General features: G+C 40.6%; 1 pseudogene; it reads left to right on the plus strand.

Annotated features, from left to right (window-relative positions):
• Positions 1–8,247: 8,247 nt before the first annotated feature.
• LOC132376076 (large ribosomal subunit protein P1-like) lies at positions 8,248–8,548 on the plus strand (annotated as a pseudogene).
• The last annotated feature ends 254 nt before the right edge of the window (positions 8,549–8,802 follow it).

Here is an 8,802-nt window from a genome sequence, read left to right on the forward strand (position 1 = left end):
AATATAGATCAATGGAACAGGATAGAAAGCCCAGAGATAAACCCACGCACATATGGTCACCTTATCTTTGATAAAGGAGGCAAGAATATACAGTGGAGAAAAGACAGCCTCTTCAATAAGTGGTGCTGGGAAAACTGGACAGCTACATGTAAAAGATTGAAATTAGAACACTCCCTAACACCATACACAAAAATAAACTCAAAATGGATTAAAGACCTAAATGTAAGGCCAGACACTATCAAACTCTTAGAGGAAAACATAGGCAGAACACTCTATGACATACATCACAGTAAAAGCCTTTTTGACCCACATCCTAGAGAAATGCAAATAAAAACAAAAATAAACAAATGGGACCTAATGAAACTTAAAAGCTTTTGCACAGCAAAGGAAACCATAAACAAGATGAAAAGACAACCCTCAGAATGGGAGAAAATATTTGCAAATGAAGCAACTGACAAAGGATTATTCTTCAAAATTTACAAGCAGCTCATGCAGCTCAATATCCAAAAGACAAACAACCCAATCCAAAAGTGGGTGGAAGACCTAAATAGACATTTCTCCAAAGAAGATATAAAGATTGCCAACGAACACATGAAAGAATGCTCAACATCATTTATCATTAGAGAAATGCAAATCAAAACTACAATGAGATATCGTCTCACACTGTTCAGAATGGCCATCATCAAAAAATCTACAGACAATAATTGCTGGAGAGGGTGTGGAGGAAAGTGAACCCTCTTGCACTGTTGGTGGGAATGTAAATTGATAAGCCACTACGGAAAACAGTATGGAGGTTCTTTAAAAAACTAAAAATAGAACTGCCATACGACCCAGCAATCCCACTATTGGGCATATACCCTGAGAAAACCATAATTCAAAAAGAGTCATGTACCACAATGTTCATTGCAGCCCTATTTACAATAGCCAGGACATGGAAGCAACCAAGTGTCCATCAACAGATGAATGGATAAAGAAGATGTGGCACATATATACAATGGAATATTCCTCAGCCATAAAAAGAAACGAAATTGAGTCATTTGTAGTGAGGTGGATGGACCTAGAGTCTGTCATACTGAGTGAAGTAAGTCAGAAAGAGAAAAACAAATACCGTATGCTAACACGTATATATGGAATCTAAAAAACAAACAACAAAAAATGGTCATGAAGAACCTAGGGGCAAGATGGGAATAAAGACGCAGACCTACTAGAGAATGGACTTGAGGATACGGCGAGGGGGAAGGGTATGCTGGGACAAAGTGAGAGCGTGGCATGGACATACATACACTACCAAATGTAAAATAGATAGCTAGTGGGAAGCAACCGCATAGCACAGGGAGATCAGCTCGGTGCTTTGTGACCACCTAGAGGGGTGGGATAGGGAATATGGGAGGGAGGGAGATGCAAGAAGAAAGAGATATGGGGATATATGTGTATGTATAACTGATTCACTTTGTTATAAAGCAGAAACTAACACACCATTGTAAAGCAATTGTACTCCAATAAAGATGTTAAAAATATATATATATATCATTTATAATTAAACATATATAATTATGTCCTAATTTTTGACAATAATTAAAAACTAATGGTAGCTTTTATTATAAATAGCAAATGTGAAAAAGATTGAAATTAGACAAAGTTTAATAAATACATTTAAACTGAAATTATTGAATAAGGAACTGTTTTATACATGTAAATTTTCCAGGAAGTTTAGATTAGCCATTTTAACTGATGCCATGTGTTTTCCAAAGATCCTGGATACTCTTCCTTGGGAGCCATTTGCCACCTGGACTCTGTCGGTTATAATTGTAAGAATGGATCTTCCACATGCCTGTTCCTTCAGGAGCAACCAGTTGAGGCCCAGATAGACATTTTCCCAGCCAGAGAGAGAAAGTGGTCTTCCTTCCAATTTTTGGTGGCTGCTGCTTTTCTCTGTTGACAGGTGTTGCTTGTTGTTTATCGTCCCTACACTTGCCCTCTGCTCAGCCCTACCCCCTCCTTCTGACCACCATCACCTACTTTCTCTGCTTTGCCTTTTCCCTTTGTTCTTCTGTCTTCAATTGTTTCTCCTGCTCTTCTTGGCTTTCACCCCACAAATGTAATATTTTCTGAACTTCACCAGCTTGCCATAGCAAATCTTTCTTTTTTATTGATGAAGCAGATGAGAAGATATCCTTGTTTGAGCTTTCATTCTTTGCAGACACTTTCATTGTTTTCGGGATTTAAGGGAAGTTTCTTGCTCTCAAAGGTTTTTGTTGTATCTTCATTTGAGATCAGAGCTATTCTGACGTGATGAGTTTGAGTTGTATCCACTTGGCTAAACTAGAACTACATTTCCCAGAATTTCCTTTCCTGCAGATTCTTGGTTAGCATAGTCTACAGGAAGCATTTGCACAGGAAGCCAGAAGTGAAAGATGGACCTTAGTCCTTTACATTCAGGAGGTCAGTGCTGGGCCTCCGGCACTGTTGTCTTATCTGCTGGTTTGTGCGTTGGCAGAAAGCAGCAACTGGGCTGACAGCATCTACAGCTTCTACTAAAGCTTCTCTGAATCCTAGGCCAGGTGCAGTGAAGGGAACTAGCTTCTCCTGCAGGACGCCCCACTCATGGAAGCTGGGAGCCTGGAGGTAGTGGCAGGATGAACTATGTACCTTCACTGTCCTAACTCAGGGCTCTATCAGCTTCTCAGCCATATGTCAGGGACCTTGATCACCACCCATTTCCCTCTGTCCATTACACTGATGGTATCATACCAATTGGATTAACTGAGCAGGAAATAGTGATGACCCCAGACACATGAGTGTGACAACTGTGTGCCAGCCGGTGAGAAATAAATCCTACAGAAATTCAGTGAAATTTCTGGAAGTTAGTCTTCCAAAATGAATTACAAGTTGCTGTGTCTGGCTCTCCCTACCATTAAGAAAGAGACATAATGCCACTAGACATCTCTGGATTTTGAAGGCAACATACTTGGCATTTGAAGGTGCCACTCCAACCCATTTACAGAGCAACCCAAAAAGCTGCCAGTTTTAAGGGGGCCCAGAACAGAAGAAGGCTTTGCAGCAGTCCCAGGCTACCATGTAAGCCGCAATGCCATTTGGACTGTATGGCCCTAGAGATCTGAAAGTGGTAGGAAGGGATGTAGTATGTAGCTTTTGACAGTCCCCTACAGGTGAATTACAGCACAAAGTTTCCAAATTTTGTGAAAAAAAAAGCTATGCCTTCTTCAGTAGAAAGTTACTACCACTATCCTTTTGAAAATCAGATTCTCACTTGCCACTGAACCTTAATAGAGGCTGAACCCTTGAACATGGGCCACCAGATTACTATGCGACATGAGTGTTTATCTTGGCTTTTATGTCCTACTAAGCCCTAAAGATAGGCACACACAGCAATACTCCATCATTATATGAAAGTGGTATACAAGATGCAACTTGATCAGGTCCTGAAAATACAAAGAAAGTGCATGAGTAAGTGGCACAGACGCTCATGACCAATATTTCTGTCACAAGGCCTCCTCCTTCTCCACCTTAAGGGGAGTTGCCTATGATTAGCTAATTGGGGAAGTAAGAGTTGGGGCTTGGGTTGAAGGTGGTTCTGCATGATAGGCAGGCTGTACCTGGCAAGCAGACAACTACAGCAGCTCCAATCTGAGGTACCTTGAAAGATAGTGGTGAAGAAAATCCTCTCAGCACACAGAACTTGGATTAATACAGCTGGCTGTTCATTCTACCTGGAAAGGAAGCTTGCCAGAAATGTGCATCCGTACTACCTCAGCAGCAGCAGCTAAGGATTTGGCTGAATTGTCAGGCAGTTGGAAAGAACATAACTGAAAATTTGGTAATACAGAGACCTCTATGAATGTGTACAAGATGTGAAGATATGTAACTACATGGTCACCAAAGAGAAACCTCAGTGGAGGAGGATATTAATAAGTGGTGTATAAGATGACCCATTGTATGTACAATAGTCAGCCTCTTTCCTCAGTCATCCCTGCACTTGACCAATAGGCTCCTGAAAAATTACTAATGGCAGCAAGGATGGAAGTTATATATAGCCACAGCAGCATGGATTTCCCTCACTTATGGTGATCTGATTACAGCCATTGAATGCCCAATTTGACAACAGCACAGACCAACATGGAGTCTCCAATATGGCACCATTCATTTGGGGGTGGGAGGGGAGGGAACAGAATCAGCCAGGCTTGCAGGATCTTAGTTCCCCGACCAGGGATCAAACCGGGCCCCAGCAGTGGTATCACAGAGTCCTAACCACTGGACGGCCAGGAAATTCCCTAGTGATAGATTAACTGCATAAAACCACCTCTGTCATGGAAGGTATAGTGCTTTGTTCTCACTGGAGTGAACACTTGTACTGTATATAAATTTGTTTCCTTCCCCACAATTCTTATGCCAAAACTATCATCTTCTAACATACAAAATATCTTCTTCTCAGCATTGTTCTAACCAAGAAACTCATTTTACAGCCTATGAAATCTGTTGATGGGTTTATGACCATTGAATTCACTGGTTTTTCCATCTTCCCTGTCATCGTGAAATGGAAGGCTGAACAAATAGTGGAATAGACTTTTGAAGACTTAATTATGGTACCAGCTAGGTGGCCACACCTTGCAGAACTGCCATGATCTCTGGAATGGGGTACATACCCTCATTCAGAGACAGGTATATGATACTGTTCCTCCTCTAGGCAGGATTTAGGGCTCTGGGACTCAAGCAGTATACAAGGAAGTGACTGCTCTAATGTTTACCACTAGTGATCACTAATGAAATGTTTGCTTCCTGTTCTTGTACTCTGAGCTCTGTTGGTCTAGGGGAAGTTACCAAGGGGGGAAGGCTTCTACCAGTGGGACACAGCAGTAGTTCCATTAAACTGGAAATGAGACTGCCACCACACCTCTTCTATACTTCTTAAATCAAAGAATCGACAGGTAACAGATAACATGACTGATCCTAAAATCAAGGGGAAATTGAGTTACTACTATGCAGTGCGGGGAGAGAATAGTATGTCTGGGGTGTAGATTTCCTGAGATGACTCCTTTTACCTCCAAGGAGATAAAAAATAAATAAAATAAAAAAAAACCAATAGTCCAATACAAGCACGACTGACTGCATAGGGCATAGAACCTTTGGGAATGAATACTAGTTAACATTATAGCTCAATATTTAAGTTACTTTATATCAAAGAGGAAATGTGATTCAGTTAGAAGAGAAATGAAAATCATTGCGAGATAAAGGATTTTATATGTTTGTAGGGAGGATGTTAGTGTGTTTCCAGTTGTATAAAGGATAGTTGTTTTATGTTAGGTGGAAGTAAGTTTTTCCTATTGTCTTTACTTGGAAGTTAAGTGTGGTTTAAAAAGGTGTATTTGGTTGCCAAGTTAACCAAGGTTAAATTATGGTGGATTCGTATTATGCCAATTTAATTAAGCTGAAACTTCAGTACTTAGAACTCCCCTCCCTGCATAGTTCATAGTTAACATGGGTCACAAGGAACATCTTGCACAAGATTTGGAAGGTGGAAACGAAAGAGCAAACATATTCCTCAAGCAGTGGGTGCAAGGAACAAGGCACTGTTGCATCTCATACACATCACCGCTTATCTACTGATTTGCACCATTGGCAGGAGGCTGCATGGGCGGGCCCACAACATTTCCAGCTCCTGCTGGATCTTCTGATTCAGCTTCTCTCACTTCTGAGCCAAGTGCATGTTTAGCTCCCAGGAGAAGGGCTTTGGTTTCTCTTGCAAAATGGTCCCCTCCTAGAAGCTGGAAGTTTGGAGGCCAAGAGACACTCACAGGAGTTCCCGTCCTTGTGGTTTCTGGCTTAGCTTCACAAGCTCTGGCTTTTCCTTGCTTTTCCCACTTCACGTTCATCCACCCCTCCCGACTGCTTGCCATATGAACTTCAGACTCCAGTGCCAGACACAGAAACAACAGCTCCCACAATTATTTTATAAGATCAAATCCCTACAATAAATCTTTTATTTTATATGTTTAATTTTCTAGCGTCCCAACTTCTCTGATTGATACTCCTGAATGCCAAAAGCCTGGTTGCCAGATAATCAGAGTGTTTCCTTATATGTACAGCACTCTGAAAGGCTTTAGAAAAGATGGGAGAGTTTTTTTCTTTTTTTGGCCGCCCTGCACAGCTTGTGGGATCTCAGTTCCCCAACCAGGGATTGAACCCCGGTCCACAGCAGTGATACCAGGGGGCAAAGTCGGGGAGGGATAAATTGGGAGATTGGGATTGACATATACACACTACTATATATAAAATAGATAACTAATAAGGTCCTACTGTACAGCACAGGGAACTTTGCTAAATATTCTGTAATGGCCTATATGGGAAAAGAATCTAAAAAAGAGTAGATATATGTATATGTGTAATGGATTCACTTTGCTGTACAGCAGAAAGTAACCCAACATTGTAAATCAACTACCATATACTCTAATAAAAAAAAAAGTTCATCATCCTTAAAAAATATGGATAATTAGTTCATCTATATACTTTTATTCTGGTATTATCCTTTGGTTATTTTATTAATATGCTTTAAATATCCACCTAAAATCTACATTTCTTAAAGGCCGGAAAACTTTATTCTTTTAAAAAATCCACTAAGATAAATAAATATTTGGGTACATAATAAAAAAAGAAAAAAAGAAAAAGAAAAGATGGGGGAAAATGGGAGACAAGGTCCTTGGTTTCAAAGATTCGAGAAATTAAAGACAAACTTTTCACAGTGATTCCTGATTTTGAACTATGTCAAATAACAATAATCTCTTGCAGTAATTTTAATGCCATTTTCTTAGTTGAAGGAGGTGGGCTGGATCTGCAAGTGACCCAAGAATATGCCCAGGAAATTACTTTTTAAAAAATATTCACCACCTGGGACTTCCCTGGTGGTCCAGTAGTTAAGACTCTGTGCTTCCACTGCAGGGGGCATGGGGCACAGGTTCAATCCCTGGTCAGAGAACTAAGATCCTGCATGACACGTGGGCAAAAAAAAAAAAAGAAGAATATTCACCATCTGAGATTACATTGTCATTATATGCCTTTTCTCTTTAAAAATTAAGTGCAGAAAAATAAAATCAAGCAGTTTTCGGAAGCTAGTAGTTTGATTTACAATGATGGAGCACTTTCACCCCATAATATACCTTTAAGCCTATTCCAGAAAAGGAACACTTAAGAGTAATCAAAGATTGTTTGAAAATTAAACCTCAAGCTCTGTTCAGGCTAATAAAGACAAGATGGCAAGAATTAGGCAACAGTTCTACAGGAAGGAGAGTATTTCTCCACTGAAAGATGGATCTCCGTGTCTGGGATGCCAGGCTTATTTTCACATGTGGTTGGACAACACTTCCCAAACTGTCTCAGCATACACGATTGACTGTCTTGGTGGTTACGTTTCATCCAAAGAAAACTGCATCAAAGACCATCTGTCTTATTTGATAATTCTGCATGTCTTTTAGCAAATTGTCATTTTTATTTCTTAAAAGAAAAATCCAAGTGAATTCTGTGTACAAGCTTATCATCTGGTGTACAGATCTGCTAAACCTGAATTTAACTAAAATTTAGCATGTATTCCCTTTAATATAATGTGAATCTGCACCAAAAATAAATTAAGGTAGATCAACATCCCAATTCAGATTTTTCACTAAAAGCAAAGACTTAAAGGTTTTAGATGACTGTAAAATCATCATAATGGTGCAAAGTACCACAAGTTTTAGTTCTTGAAGGCCAAAGCAAAACTGATAAAGATTTACCCCTCATATTTTTATTTTTCTTCTTTCTAGGAATGAAATTTTATACTCAGTAGGTTTTATATTTCTGGTTATTACAATCAACTTCTCTCTGCTTTCAAGGCTTATTTGAATAACTTGAAATTATCCAAAGATGCTGTGTCCATGTGTGCGCGATGACGGTCATGGTTACTGATACTTCTGCCACAGGTTCTATATGACAAAATTATGGTATGGCTGGCAGCTTACAGTGAAATACAAATTCCCTGCTGTTCCAGAGGCCATTCTCCTAAGGAACATGCATTACTATCAAGGAGGTTGTCTTAGTCTGTTCTGACTGCTGTAACAGGATACCATAGACTACCCCTTCCTCAGCTGCTAAGGCTCTCTGTTCCTCCGAGGAAGCTAAGGCCACGTTGGGGTGAGGCCCTCACTTCATCCGGCGACTAGCACTGCGCCCGGCAGCCCTTGACTAGCCCTCACCCGCACCATGGCCTCCGTCTCCGAGCTCACCTGCATCTACTCGGCCCTCATCCTGCACGACGATGAGGTAACGGTCACAGAGGATAAGATCAATGCCCTCATTAAAGCAGCCGGTATAAACGCTGAACCTTTCTGGCCAGGCTTGTTTGCAAAGGCTCTGGCCAATGTCAACATCGGGAGCCCCATCTGCAACGTGGGGACTGGTGGACCTGCCCCCAGCTGGTGCTGCACCAGCAGGAGGTCCTGCCCCCTTCACCACTGCTGCCCCAGCTAAAAATGATAAGGAGAGATCCATACGTGAAATGTGAAGTTTTAAAACCACCTTTTGGAAAAGAGAAAAACGAATTGAAAGAAGTCAAAATATTTATGCAGCAAAACAACTTGGTATATTGCTACAAATTCAAATAAAATGTGTCAAATCCTTAAAAGGAAAAAGAAAAAAAAAAAAAGAATACCACAGACTGGGGGGCTTATAAGCAACAGAAATTTATTTCTTATAGTTCTGGAGGCTGAGAAGTCCACGACCAAGTCACCAGTAGATTCAGGCGAGGACTCGCCTCCG

The sequence above is a fragment of the Balaenoptera ricei genome, chromosome 12, assembly GCF_028023285.1.
Source record: "Balaenoptera ricei isolate mBalRic1 chromosome 12, mBalRic1.hap2, whole genome shotgun sequence".
In the NCBI taxonomy this organism is placed as follows: Eukaryota; Metazoa; Chordata; class Mammalia; order Artiodactyla; family Balaenopteridae; genus Balaenoptera; species Balaenoptera ricei.